Source organism: Phallusia mammillata, chromosome 2 (genome assembly GCF_965637545.1).
Source record: "Phallusia mammillata chromosome 2, kaPhaMamm4.hap1.1, whole genome shotgun sequence".
NCBI lineage: Eukaryota > Metazoa > Chordata > Ascidiacea > Phlebobranchia > Ascidiidae > Phallusia > Phallusia mammillata.
In genome coordinates this window covers 3,651,749-3,667,033 of record NC_137253.1, presented here as the reverse complement: position 1 = coordinate 3,667,033, position 15,285 = coordinate 3,651,749, and the positions used below count along the sequence as shown (strand labels likewise).

Sequence of the window (15,285 nt, the reverse complement as noted above, 5' to 3'; positions counted from 1 at the left end):
ATAGAAATTTTCAGAACATTTTTCTGATTGCTTTTTGCAAAAGTAAATATATTTCTTTAGTCTTTTCATTGCAACTTTTCAGTAGAGACTGCAAAGATCCCATGAGGGAACGGGCACAGTCACGATTTTTCACTCAAGTGACGGATGTGGTAATTTTTGCTTTAATTCGTTTTTGTTTGGCCATTAGGTTTACCTTACATCAACACAAAAGACTTCCTTTTGCACAAAATAACATAAACATAGTAGAAGAGACAATATTTTACTTGGATCATTACCTTTGCTTACATCGGATACCGCTAGTGCGAAATAGGTCAAAAGTGGGCCACACTAATTACACATGCACCAGTCAAGCGTGTTGAAAAAGCTATCATCTCAATTTGTGCCCAACAACTCGATTTGCGAAAAATGATCTTGAAAAACCAACTGGATTTTATTTTATCATTTAACAAAGTTTAGTTGAGCCGTAACTACAAAAACAAAGCTTCAAAACAACCCTCAAAAACTGATCTGTGAACAATTAATTTGGACTGTTAAAATAAGACTGGAAATTAGATGATCAATGCGATTCGATTAATGAAAATTTGTTGGCGTTTTTTGTAGAATGACCTGTTTCTTATTGCTGTGGAGCATTTGCAGAAAAATGACAAAAATGGGAAATTTTACCACTTGAACAAAATTCTTATGAACAACCTTACCGACTGCTTACGTGACAACACATGAGTACACAAACTGTTTGTTCTCATAATATTTGTCTGATGGTTTCGGCAAGGTTCGTGGATTTATAGCAGAGTTTAAGAATTGTTGCTTGCTACAGTGATGTCTGTCTGGGATATTCGGTTTAACACAAGTGACTTATAATAACTTTCGATACGCCCCATACTCTACACTACTTCCAATTGCTCCTCAAACGTGGCTCAAGCCGCAAATGCTGTTGGTTCCATGGCGAAAAAATTTAGACTGCAGCATAGTCAAGTAGTGCTTAACGATTTACGTATCAGCAACATTTCCTGTTGGGGGTTCGACCAAATGTTTGATGTTTGTGTTTAGCAAGTTTAAATATTTGTCCCTGTTTTGCACGTTGTGTGTTAGATGTTTTTTACCAATATAAATCTTGTGATATTAAACCGGAGATAACATGATTTTTTTTCTAAATCATCAGTGCATTTATCATAATTTTGTATTTGAAAAACGTGGAAACTGTGTAATTTACTGCATCGACAGTGCAACGCAGTATGGTGGTTTGTTATGTATGTTTATCGCTATTTTGTATTACTTATGTACACTTTAGACAAGGCGCTTGGCAAATTTTTAAAATGCAATTTTTTTGCATACGGGGCTTTTTTGATCAATCCCAGGCGTAAATTTTTGTAGTTATTGAGTTACATCACGTAATTTCCTGGTAGTCTCGGTTTTGTAATGTCGTATTCAGTCACTGAAGTATTCAGTGTTTAAGTCAAAATATGGCAATGACGAAAATATTCGGTAATGAGGTAATTTAATGAGGTAAATTTCAGGTAATGACTGTGAATGCATGTAATGCATTGCAGTAAACGACATGTATCATAATTTTCTTTGTGTAAAGTTTCTGACACCATGCACACAGTAGAATACATTTAACGAAATATGCGATTTGTGGTTATAGAGACCAGCGTGCATCGTGAAAACAACACCGCGGATAAATCAAGCAACAAGACAAAAACATGCACTTTCGCTAAAATGTGTTGCTTGCAATGACCAACAATGAGGTCTGGTTTATTTTGTACAAATCTTCATTCAAAAGGCTAAGTATCGCTGAATAAAGCTATTATCACCATCACGTACCACATTTTGAATGACATACATATCTGAAATCAACATACAGCTTATAACCTCCCAAATATGTTTACGGTAAAACCTAAGTTAGTTGTAATTTTGAAAGGAAACTAATGCATCTTTGTTGCAAACAACCTTCGAAATAAATAAAAACCCAGTTAAAAATATTGTTCTGCGAAACCAAATTTATTTTTTGTGGGTGATTCACATTTAGGTTTTGGTGGCATAAAATTCATAGGTCACACAATACAAGTTGGCAATGCACAGAAAAGCCACCTTTTTAGTTCGCCATTGTGTTTACCATGATTTGCGGCTGAAGTTAGCTCTGTGTTAGGAACGTGACTTTCGTCGTTCGGCCGTCGAACATTAACTGACTTCTCACGTGACTCGCGGATCGATTTGTATAATCAGCGTTGCGCAACAAATTTGTTACGGTGAAAATTATCCTGCTACAAACTAACAATCATGTATGTGTGCATTTTCATTCTTTCAGTAACATTTAGAAGTAAACAATGTAAAAAGTTTGTACACGCCTTCTTAGTTGTTGTTCGCGGAATAGCGTAATTATTCTTCTATTCGTTATTGTTTGACGCGAAAGTCACAGGTTGCCGATTCGTCAGTGTGGCTTTGGTGTGCATAAAAGTTACAATTTACGGGGCCTCATAAAGAGACGTAATATTTTTTCACAAACTTTACCCGACACCAATTTGTTGTGGTGGCTTTTCAGAATTTGTTGAATAACTTTAAACATTTCAATCAAACATGATGCAGTGCTGTCAAAAATTTAAGCTGTAAAGAATTGTTTGAAACTGTTACAGGGAGCTGGGTCGCAAATGCGCTGTCAGTTCGTTGAAAAGTTAATATTTTTCCAACTTTGTAGCATGTACCAGCCATTTCCTTTTGCAACAGGGACAGTTTGTCAGGCTGAATTTTGTGTAAAAGTAAAATCGATTTTACAATGGCTTTAAGAAACGAAGTAAGTAAAACTCATCAAAATATAAGTTTAGTTGATTTAGTAACAAAGTTATTTTGTAAACATTTAAAAGTTTTTTGGAAAATTTTGTTTAACGACTGATTGTTTAACTGAAAAATGTGGTTATTAACTAATGTACTAAACAGTTGACTGTGGTGACATTACATGTAGCCTTGAAGAATTTGTTGCCGGTTCAGGAGGTTTCGGGGATGTGCTATTTGAATACCACAATCGGTTAAAGAAGAAAGTTGCCATCAAAATATTTGAGGCATCTGGCGAAACGCAGAAAAAGTCTTGAGTTTAAAAAAACGTAAGTTATACTGAGATAAGAAAATAATAAGATATACTTACTGAGATAAAAAAAGAAGTAAAAACATATTTAGACAAACAGAAGACCACCAAGCTACTTTCTCAAGTTGTGACGACTTTGACTCAAATGAATTTGGACAAGCAACCGGAAGCCAGCGAAGGTCAAAGCGTTCCACTTATTTCCCGGACTAAACCTTTCCACGGTAAGTAACAAACAAGCATATAATATTATCATTTTTGCAAAGTAATTCCAAGCAGAAACAGATCCTGGTATAAAATCTTCTGCGGAATTGTAGTTGTCATAATCTTCTTGATGTATAAGGTGTTGCTGTTCAAAAATATGTCTTAGTGCACAAATCATTCTGAAACACTGCTGGTATTACTCAATTATTATTATTTTCAGTGCCCTCTACACCAGGTGGCACCAAAGGACGGTCAAGCGAACCACTGGATGGCGCACAAGATCAACAAGGGGAAAATCCCCACCTCTAACAGACAGCAACAACCAGGTATGAGATACATTGACACATTGGAGCTTGTAGTTCAAACCTTTTCGAGCTTTCGCATGCAGCCTATGCACTTCGCTTAACTGTACTTGCTGAGGTTTAATATGTAGAATGTTACGCACATTAGTGTGGAAAGTCATTAGTCGTTTAGCGACAACTTTAAACAAAAATAACCGGTACCATGGCACTTTGTTGGTTAACGAACAATTGAACTTCTTTGAACGACATAAATTTATCGCTGCAAGTCAAACTATCCGTTAGCTGATGACTTACGTGTAATAATTTCTCTTCAGAAAAACAGTAATAATTTCTCTTCAGAAAACAGAACAATACAGTATAAATGTGTCTAGTAATAAACCAGAATTATTTTTAGTTTCTTCTACATCAGGTGACACCGAGGAAAGATCAACTGAACCCACAGAGGGCGCACAAGAACATGTACGGTCTTTTCCTCAACACATTTTTCTCAAGCAACTAGGTATAAAATGTGTTAACTGGTTAACACTTGTATTAATCATAAACAATAATAAAAATTTTATTGTTCAAATTTCTTCGGCGTTTTCAGAAGAACATGTTCTAAACAATATGTAATACATTTTAATTCTGTTTAGACCCCGTCAGACACGATGCTGAGGGACGCTCTACTACGGTACGCAACTTAATCGCACGTTTCAACAGCACATCACCACAACAACCTGCAGGTAAATCAATCACAATGTCACACGTTGCACAAAACGTTTGGAGATTTGGCATGTACAAGCGTTTGACCTTGCGAACGCTTATTTTTTGATGTCTATTTAAACCACAACCATTCGGTTTTCAAATTATTCTCCGTTTGTTGTCAACTACACACTTCAAGGTGTGGTTAGCTGTCAAGCAATTTTACAACAGTACTTGATTTGCCTTAAGTGTTTTTGGTTTGTTTGTTGACGATAATTAGGATTTTCTTACAAATGTCCTACCCACATTTCTGACATAAAAAACCCTGTTTTTGCCTCAGAAATATATGAATATGACAAACTTAACTATTCAGCATAAAGTTGGAAATTATTCTTTAACTGTTGGGCGCAAGTGAGACTCGTGGTCTTGCCACTTTTGTAAAATCAGAGTAAATCAAAACAGCGTATTAAACTAGCTTGAACTACAAGTTGCTATAACTAGTCGCTGACCTTCACTATTTGAAATAGCGATACACGTAAACGTCTAAAGGTGCAGTAAAATGCGGGATCTGACGCATTTTGAGAATACAAATGCAACTATCGTATCGGCAAACAAATTAAAATTAACACGAAGCACTGTGAACATAAATCAACTTCATGACAAATAAAAGAACAAGCAGACTGGTTTGATACAATGAACAAATTTGGCTTTAGGCAATCAATGCCCTCTAACAAAAAAATTATAGGGCAGGGTAATGAACGAAGCCAGCAATAGGCAGTAATTAAAACAAACACGACAAACACACCAGATATTATACAACTGGGGGTGAGTGGACATGAGAAAGGTTGATATCTGGAATCTCACGCACATTGGTTTGTCAATATTTGTTTAGCGGCAGCTGACACCTCAAACCAATCAATCGGTAACTTGGCACTTTGTTAGCAAATAATCTCTCCATATTAGTGATCAGTTCTCTTTACAAAACAGATCAATACACTTAAAATGTGCTTAGTAAGAAATCATAAATACTTTAACGTTTTTAGTGCCCTCAACATCAGGTGACACCGAGGGACGATCATCTGAACCAACAGAGGGCACACAAGAGCATGCACAATCTTTTTCTCAAGAAGGGGAAATTTCCAAGAGCAGCAGACCGCAGCAACTGGGTATAAAATTAGGTCAAAATAAGAAAAATCGTATGTATCAAATTTTAATTTTGTTCAGAACCCATCGGACACGGTGCCGAAAGACACTTTACCAGTGTACGAAAGTTAATCACACGTTTCAACGTCACATCACCACAGCAACATTCAGGTAAACCAATCACAATATTACATGTTGCACAAAATGATTGGAGATCGTGTGCTGTAAGTAATCGCCTCACCCGGCAAACGCTAATATTTCGTTGTTTATACCACGGCTAGTTTTTAAACGATTTTATTTGCTGTTAACTTTTCACCTGCAACGTTTGCCAACCGTCAATCAATTCATCTACAGACGAGGTGGCCAACATTTCACATACTGTGTGTGAACCTTTGAAGCTACGGTGTTAGTTAGGTTTGTTTTATACAGACTTGGATATGTCCGAGCCTTAGTTGCAAAGTTTGACATGTGTATTGGACATTTAGGGGCGAAATTTATTTATTAGGTTATCCATTGACGACAATCAGTATTATGTTGCAAATGCTAAAAAAGCTATTGACACACAAATCCCGGTTTCGCACCTAAAATAACTGTTCAGCCTCAAGTTAAAAATTGTTCTTTGTTATAAGTTATATAAGTCCGTTGGCGGTTTATTGGACAAAGTCAATATTTGACTGGCAACTACCGACACAATCACAATCGGTAACTGGACAGTTTGTAACCAATAAATCTGTAGGTTAAGTTAAAGTATGTTTTTGAAACCATAAATATTTTAGTGCCCTCCATATCAACCAACACTGAGGAACGATCCACCGAACCACATGAGGCAGAACAAACTTCTATTCTACAAGGGGAAATCCCCACCTCTAGCAAGCAGCAACAACCAGGTATGAGATACAACACCTCAAAAGGCACGTGCTCAGTTCAGTTCTTAGGAAAAACTTCCCCAATACAAAATAAAAACAAACATGCAACTTCAGAAATATTTAGCATTATGTCCTTACAACCTGGATATTACGTCACTAAGACTACCATCAGCGTACGTCTTGATTAAAATTTTAACAAGTGTTAAAAACTTTGGCTTTGCATAAACTAAAGGCAAAATACGAGCGATTGTTTTTATTTATTTCATGAAACCCAATCAATATAACATTTTTTTTATTTTCCAGCAAATCAAACTGACGATTTCAATCAACGCATTCAAAATTATGTTGAGTTTTTAAAAACAAAAAAGTACGAAGAAGCACAGATGACCAAAGAACAACTTTCAAGGTCAATCATAGGTCAGCCAGGCGGCACTGCAAAACAACTGGAAAAAAAAGCCACGATACTTCGAAGTAAAGGAAAATATTTGGAAGCCATTTTGTTTTTCAGCATTGCAGCAGATTTTTATTTAAAGAATCCCGACTTCGCTGTAGCGAGAAGTGCAGTTATGTGTGCGCAGGAATTCAAAACAACAAACGAACTTCTGATTAAAAATTTTATTTCGAAATACGACATCGTGCGCGATCACGTGATCCCACTGATGCGTGACATTATTCAGAAAATCCGCGACCTTCAAATAAACGAAAAAATTCGATGTGAATGGGAGGCTTGGTGTTTACATTTCATTGAACAGAGTCAACGGTGCAATGGGGATTTGGCATCGAGCAAAACAACAATAAAACTTGGACTTGAACTTATGGAAACAAAGTTCGGGAATGAAAGTTCAAAGTATCGTGTCTATGGGGCCTTGTTAAACAACTTTGGTGCTGTTTGCTTTGAAACTTCCCAAATAAAAAAAGCAATCCAATATTACAGAAAAGCAATTGAAGTTTACAAAACAGCGAAGGATTTAACTGAGGAACAGCGAGGAACATGTATTGCAAATAGCGTGAGAAATTTGCAAAGAATTGGAGCGTATTATCCTAAGCATTCTAAAGAAGAGATGAAAGCAAAGGTTCGTATGTTTTGCGGTTATATACCATGTCCTCACCTGTAAACTTGACTTAACATACCACAGAAATATGAAATGTTGTGATCATCTCCGAAAATATCAAATGTTTTGAAGTGATCTTTCAAAATCAAAATGAATGTAAATGTATGTAAAATAGACTGCTGTAGTCAATACATCACGTTTTTCCCCATATAGTTTAGTTACTTAATCGAAATGTTTCTTCAAGCAGGACAGCACAATACCAAAAAAAGTGCCTGGGTCCATTGGCTACGTTGTGTTTATGCCGTTTGAATTTGGTGATTACTACTACCAAATGCATTATTATGCAACTGAGTCCCAACATTTTCGGGAAAATGTTCCGATGTCCTCATTGACCAAAGCAGAAACCAAACACGTCAGTTTCGTTTAGTATTATTCTATGCACACTGGTAAACCGTTATTAACTTTTTACCAACAGAAATTAGGTGTTTACACTGATTCACAAAACATCGGCCCAGAAGGAGGGACGCTAAAAGCCGGTGGTTGTTACGTAAAGATTCCCGAAGATGCCTGTGACGAGAAAGTCAAAATTGTAATAACTTCACATTATGGATACGAAAACTCGAAGGTCATTTTTAAAACTTAAAATTAATTACGACAAGCTACGTTTCCCTTTCCAGAAAGATATTGTTTACGATTTCCATGTAACATTGTTGAAATATTTTTAATCTTACCTAGGATTTTTGCTTTTACATTATGGTTGTTTCGATTTTTAAAGATTTATAAAGCAAATAGTGTGAATGATTTGATCGGTCGACTTACTCCGATGTTAAGATGTAAACCGGAAGGCTTTAAGTTTAAGAAACCCATAGAAATCACACTTCCTACCTGTTACCGGAATGTCGAAGCATCTCCTGTATCTGTCAAAGTATGTAAAATGCTTTTGTGAGCAAATAAGTGACGACTGTTACGATGAGGCATTGGCCTTTTTTCACAAACTTAATTATACGTTAATTCGTAAATAATTCATTTAGGTTTTTTTTTAAATAAAGATTCGCCACAAAACAAACGATTCCGACTGGGAGGTTTTGACACAATGCTTGATGGATCAAACAGCGCGATCATTCACCTTCCAAACCGAGCACTTTAGCATGTATGACATCACGCACTAATCAGTACAATGTATGGTTGTTTGTATTACTAATTGAAACACTTTTTATGAAGCTATGATGTGATCTGCACTGTTGAAAAGTTTTTTGGTTTGATGAAAGAGACGGCAATCATCCTGGCAGTTCCTTCTTACGAGGAAGAAGTCGTATCAGAAATTGTCGCACATGTTTATATTTGTGACAACATTGAGTCTGCGAAAGATGTTACGCCCCTTAACTTGGTTTTCGACATGATTATTTTGCTGAAGTTAGTACTTAGACAAGATCTGTGTTTTGGTAAAACGTATTTTGCATAGCCCTGTAATATATAGACTGGTGAGAGTCTGTCTCTTCGTTGTTTTTAATGCTTATTATACTCGTTTTACCAGCGAAATTAAAATAGTTGGTTTTAACTTCAAAATAATTTGGATTAGTGCGCTTCATGCACAAGATTTTAGTTACAAATATTTATAAGTTTCAAAACTTATGTTTTCAGTAAACTTGAACCAGTATGTGGGCAATGCAATACTTGTAATATTGATTTCGCTGTAAAAATGGCATTCTCAGTTCTTTTTAAAATGTATTGAAGCGTAAAATTGTATGGAACTTGGGTTCAATATGATTGAACCAAAATGAAATAAAGATGTGAATAATTATGTTTTAATTTCTTTCAATGCAGAAACCAAAGACAGGATGTCCAAATCCAAGTCAGGGCTGGAAACGCAGTAGCAAACCCCAGTGAACATTTTGCTACACTGGTCAATATCAGAGATTCCTGGCAGTTTCGCCTCAAAAGGACGGACGGCGAAAACTGGAAACATGGGATTAAGGAGATTAAACTGGAGATCAGTTTTAACAATCCAAATCTACCAGACATCGTCAAGTCTGTTTTCTTAGAGACACGTCATTTAAGTGAGTAACGGATAATGCTTGTTTCAATTACTCTCAGCCAGTTCAATTAAAAGTCAACATTACCAAAAACGCTACACAGTTTCGAAAAGCAATATCATACTTTTACTGATATTATATCTTCGTATGAGTGAAACTCGCGTTGACTGTTGTCATTAAAGCTCTGTAAGTTATTGGTAGGCATAGATTTGAGTAAAACACTTTGAACGTCGGATTTGAAATTTGGAATTTCTTGGTTGAAAACTTTGCAACACAAAAGAATACCGACGTAATCCTTTTTTTATTTTGAAAGCGTTACTACCTACGTGTAAATGTGACAACTTCAATTTTTATCTTTAGCTCCAACTGGACCGAATCAAGTGACAAACATCGATGCAAGAGGAGGTTCGTTAAGATTTTAGAAGAAAAGTCTTCAGACCGGGATATTTTCCCTATTTATCTTCTCAAGATACGTACGCTGCAGCAAACATCAAACTCCTACCAAGTGAATTAAAACAAATTGTTGCCAACTGATTGTCATATGAAATGTATATACTTGTAATTACGATTTTTTGGTGTATGTTTGTGGTGATAATATCACATCTAGCATGTTAATATTCAGGAGTTTAACACTTGTAGGCTACTCGGGGCCGAATGACGCGTCGACCTGTGGTTTAACATGATGCGGTGACTATATAGTGGTAATAACTGAAAATGGAACATTTTTATGGAAAGAGGTTTGAAAAGGCCTCTTCCGGTAGGATTCCGCGATTCTGATTGTTACACCGTATTTTCCGATTGTTGTGCATTGTACGCCATTACGTTTAAACATTTACTTACGTTTTTTTCCTCTGGTTTAGTGTATTTTTGTTTTCCTGGTATTTTTCGTTACAGTTTTTTAGTTATGATAAGGACGTAAATAGATTAAACAATTTGGATTTCGAATATTTTTGCTTGAGTTAAATATAGCGACCCTCGATTTGCATCGATTTTTTTATTTGTATGTTTAACCCTTTACGTCCGAGAATAAGATGCAGCCAGTGGGTTAGAAATAACAAAATTAAAAAGGACAAGTACGTTTTAATGTTTACTGTTTCTATGAAGCTGAAAAGTGTTGTTGTAATTACCCAGTATAACGTTTTGTTCTCTGTTTCGATACAATTAAAAACAAATATAATTATGAATATTGTTTTAAAGATGGAAAATTTCTTGCACCAGTACATGTTTTTTTCTCTCAGTCTCAGCCCTGCTTCATGGCTATAAAAGTTTCAGACCCATGCTTTTGATGTTCTAACAGAGGTTGCGAGCAATACGCAAATAACACATAATCATATTAAAATCGACTGTCTTATCGACATAACAGGAACCAAGGCAAATAAAAGAATGAGTGCCTTTTGACAGATATATGCGATAGCGGGTTGCTCCACCAAGCAAGATAATGTAACCCTGCTTACATTCCACGGACGCTATCAGGGCTAAGAGATAAGATTTCAAAATTTTAACAAACCCTGTGACCGAGTGCCAGCAAACGTTTCATCGGGAAATTGCTGTATAGAAAACTTGGACTTGAACTTATTGAAACAAAGTATGGTAAGAGAAGTTCCGCAGTGGGTTTTGTTAAACAATCGTGGTGATGTTTGCGGCGAAACTTTCGAATCAAAGAAGCAATATTTAGCTTTAAATCAACACAATTTCAGCATCCGTTGCTTCGTGTTCGCCGACAATTCAACCTTACTTTTCACTGCTAAAATCCCAACTCACTAACTGTGCAGCGTTCTCCATGAATGTTTACTTTTCTACAATTTGATGAAAGAAAGTTCGACATGAAGTGTTACATCAGGGCTTCTCAAACTGTGGGTCGCGACCCCAATTGGGGTCTCGGATTATAATTTTGGGGTCGCGAAGCATTATGGGTTATTATGTCAGTCACAATAAATGGTATACGTGCGTACATTCATTGTTTAAACATCATTCCCGTGTATTCAAACTACTCTAAACACATTTTGTAGAACTTAAAAGAGCATTACCAGCCTAGTAGCCATATGCGCCAGACTTTTTTATGCCTATTGTGTGCAAACAATGCGAAAAAGCAGATACCACAAGCATCACAATAAAGGTTATGACGTCATAAAAACTAATACTGTCAATCTGTGTATCAAGTATGAAATTAATTTAGGCTTTTTAGGCGTCATTAGTTGGTATATATATAATATATAAGTATTTCTTTACATCATACCCATCAAGGGGTCGGGTAGAAATTTCTGTTTTAAAATGGGGTCGCAGAGCAAGAAAGTTTAAGTAGCCCTGTGTTACATCACCGTGAAATTGCAAAAAATTTATTCAGGTGAGTTCAGCCACAATGTAACACTTGTACATGAGTAGATTTTTGAGCTGCGAACGCCATGACGTTTTGCAGTTATTGCCTATCCTAAAAAGTTCAAAAAAATTCCCAACATAACGTTTGACTAACAAAAACGGCTCGGCCCTGACATCTAGCGTACGACCGCAAACCGCCGTCTCCAGCAAGCTTGACAACATCGACATTTTCTCACTGCCGAACGCGTTAAGCACGACATCACACATTGTTTCTCTGGTGCATCACCTAGGGGAACAATTTGGATTTGAGTATTTTTAGGCAGAGAACTAAGATGTGTTCCGTGGTTAATATAACATGATGCTTTTGAACAAACGGCGCAAACCCACGATAGACAATCAAGGACCATAGTTCCCCCCACAACATCGATCAGAAATTTCACCACTTTAAACCAGTTCTTCGGACACTTCGAGTTCGCATACTTTCAATTTTCAATTTTCTCCCATGTCACATGTTCACAGCGTATATCCTGCATTGACTTTAGGCATGAGTTTCTGCCTGTGAAAGTTTTAGGAAATAAAACTCCCACAGCTCGGAAACTTGCGACTAAATGTTAAAAACATAGTAATGAAAAATTTATTTAATCATCGATGCAAACGGGTTAACTACGTGACGCATTTTTTACTATGGCGGATCTGAAATAACACACATCTTATGGAAGGCGATTTCGTCTTTGTGAAGATGAACACGCTGGATGAAGCAGTCGTGCCAAACTCACTCACAGCGTGAGACAGAATGTCAGCGACCACTGTCGTGTTAAGAAAATTCCTTGTAGTCCCCGAGTCGGATTTACACTGGAATAAACACTGGCCCGGTTGTCGTTGTAAGACGTCCCTCGTCCCAGCAGGAATATTTTGTTCTGGTCGCTTGATACTAAAGAGAAAAGTATAAACTTCGTAACGTCACATCTATAAACCAGTGTAATCACTGATGAGTTTTCAAATCGTCGCATGTTCCAACCGATAACAACTGGCCGCTTGGTGGATTTTTGAGCGAAGTGCCTAATAAAGAATTTCTTTAGGCTTGTGACGCCATTCTGAGAAACCTTTCATTAAACATGAAATTTTGTTGACGTCAGTAAGACCTAATTTGTGTTAAAGCTGTCTTTGCTTACTGGTGTAGTTCACTAGATTGTGAAAATGTTTACTGGGGTAGGGTTATGGACTAAATTTAACATAATGAACTAGGTTTTAGGCTGATTTTATTGTTATTATAAATATGAAACCTCCACTTAATCCTAAAAGCCTCACTGTTAACATTTTCTATAAAAATCGCATAAAAATGCTCCCATGCGCCACCTACCGGAATTTAGCCAACCTATCTAGTGTGAGTTTCTGTGTTAGCTGTTCTAGCGAATTCCATTGAAGCCGTAGAGTTCATATATAGGTTAATTTGTGGAACACTAGTTACAACTATGAGTTGGTCGCACGTGACGATCGGCATTTAGGTTTAACTGTGGCGTAAAACAAAAAGTTTTATTGTTCGTAAAATACACATCTTTGCTACGCTTGACGTTCACCACACTTTAGATACGTCTAAGGTGACGTACCTTTTATAGGTTGTGAACTTATAAGTCTGTGGTATTCAGCGGCGTCAGTGGCAAGACCATTCGCAACAACAAATCCGCAGGTGGGCGCTGTTGATTCACAATTTACTCCACGTCCCGTTAGTAGCTTGGTTGCAAAATCGGCCGTTCGTTACATTTTTCCTGTTTCGTTACAGCAAGTGCCGTTCCACTTCAGTGATTCCACCTAGTTGATAGTTGCATATGAAGGTAGGACTGTGTGAAAACAACGTCGCAATATATGTTGTCAAGTAAACATTCAAAGCTCCAACAAGTAAACTATTCAAGTAGTTTCATGCACATAATGAGAATCAAAATTGACACAAACAACCGAATTTAAATCAGAATATGACCTCTTACCGACGTCATGCACTAACATGTAAACATGAGGTAGGACAAAGGGGTTATATGTAAACATCAATGACACAACTCAATTTCACAATAACTAATTATGTTTGCTAAATTTGAAGTCATAGCAAACACAAACTTTATGAGAGTTTATAAAAAAAAAACCTAGCATTTGTAGTTTTGGCATTGAAAGTGTTGAGTAAATATTGCTTGCAATTTATACTTTTTCTCAACTCGAAACAAAAAAATAAATGCAAACCTGCAAACAGGCATGATGACTTTTTATTCCAATCAAATCTGAAAAATCAGTGATTATTATAGCAACAGCATGTCCACACTGGTCATTAGCAGTTAAACCTTTTTCAGGTTTAGCAGCCCAGCTCTCTAGTCTGATACAAAAAGTCACCAGTTTTAAATAAACATTTACAAATTAACACAAGCATCAATGCAAAAACACAAAAACTTATACCTACTTTGTTAACTATAAAAGTTTTATCCATCAATTTGTTCTCAAAACAGTCACTTTGGAGTCTTGTTTATATCCAATGATAGTTTATTTCACCAATTAATCCATCTGATCTTTAGTAAATTGTTCATTGTCTTGTGGTCATTAATGTAACATCACTGAGTTTTGATGTTGTTGGTCCTCACTCCTATTAAAGAAAAATATATTTCATTTGGTAGACATACTCAACATATTCAACCTACTAGTCTAAATTTGAATGCAGAAAACTTTAGCAGAATCAAAATAAAAAAAACAATATAACAGTGTCATTTTGAAAGAAAAAGCTTGTAACAAAACAGAAAAATGTCTACTATAATCATTATATAACTATTAAAGAACAAACCTTGGCTAGGATTCCCTTCTGGAAATAGGAACTTCAGAAAATAAAGACTTTTACATTTAAACAATTCCAAATCTTCTGAAAAGTATGAACACAACAGCAACGTTTTATTTGGAACATAATAAAGAAAGCATAAACTAATCAAAGCAATTATACACTGCCTTAATATTTTTTGCATTTCTTCATGTTGTAACATTCTTGAAACACATAAAAAAAGAAATGAGGGGTTTGGTTAGGCTGGCATAAGCCTGTGACTTTCAGAAATTCGAGCGTACTTTGCATGACATCACAATCACACAGTGCATATTTATGACATCACAATTGTATGATTATAGAATTAGCAGTTTGTAGCTGCACTTGTAAAACTTTATTATCTGTTAACACATACCTGGCAAGAAGTAATTCCCTGATTAACATTGTATTAAAAAGAACATTTTTTCTGATTGTTTTTTAATTATTTGGTAGTTCTGCGAAAGACCAAAGGTTTCCCCAGCCGCATGGTTGCAGGCAGTCGGATAAAGTGCCGATTTTTAAAACGGTTGCCAAAACATTGCCAAAACAAGATGGAAACATTTGAAATGTGCAGAAGTACTAGATATAACATCAAATTAGGAAGCCATACCCAAAAAATAAAATATATTGGTTTGAAAATTTCAGAGAAGGCAGAAAAATATGAACAATTGACCTGTTTAAAATGTTAAATAAAACACTGTTACGGCCAATCGATTTTTATGAAATTTACAGCATTTATTAATGAGGTATACAACTATGAGTGCGGCTGGGGAACCTTTAGTCTGCGA

The 15,285-nt window shown here is 36.1% G+C and overlaps 1 long non-coding RNA gene across 4 annotated transcripts; it reads right to left on the bottom strand.

The window, feature by feature from the left end:
- Nucleotides 1-11,534: 11,534 nt before the first annotated feature.
- LOC145212423 (uncharacterized) lies at nucleotides 11,535-14,985 on the bottom strand. Of its 4 annotated transcripts, none has more exons than XR_013856710.1 (6): nucleotides 14,874-14,985; nucleotides 14,489-14,563; nucleotides 14,114-14,293; nucleotides 13,900-13,937; nucleotides 13,278-13,508; nucleotides 11,535-12,601 (listed from the first exon to the last, which is right to left on the bottom strand). It is a non-coding gene; the product is annotated as an uncharacterized LOC145212423 (long non-coding RNA). The 4 variants fall into 4 exon arrangements; XR_013856709.1 differs by having other exon boundaries at nucleotides 13,278-13,479; XR_013856707.1 differs by having other exon boundaries at nucleotides 13,900-14,293.
- Nucleotides 14,986-15,285: the final 300 nt, after the last annotated feature.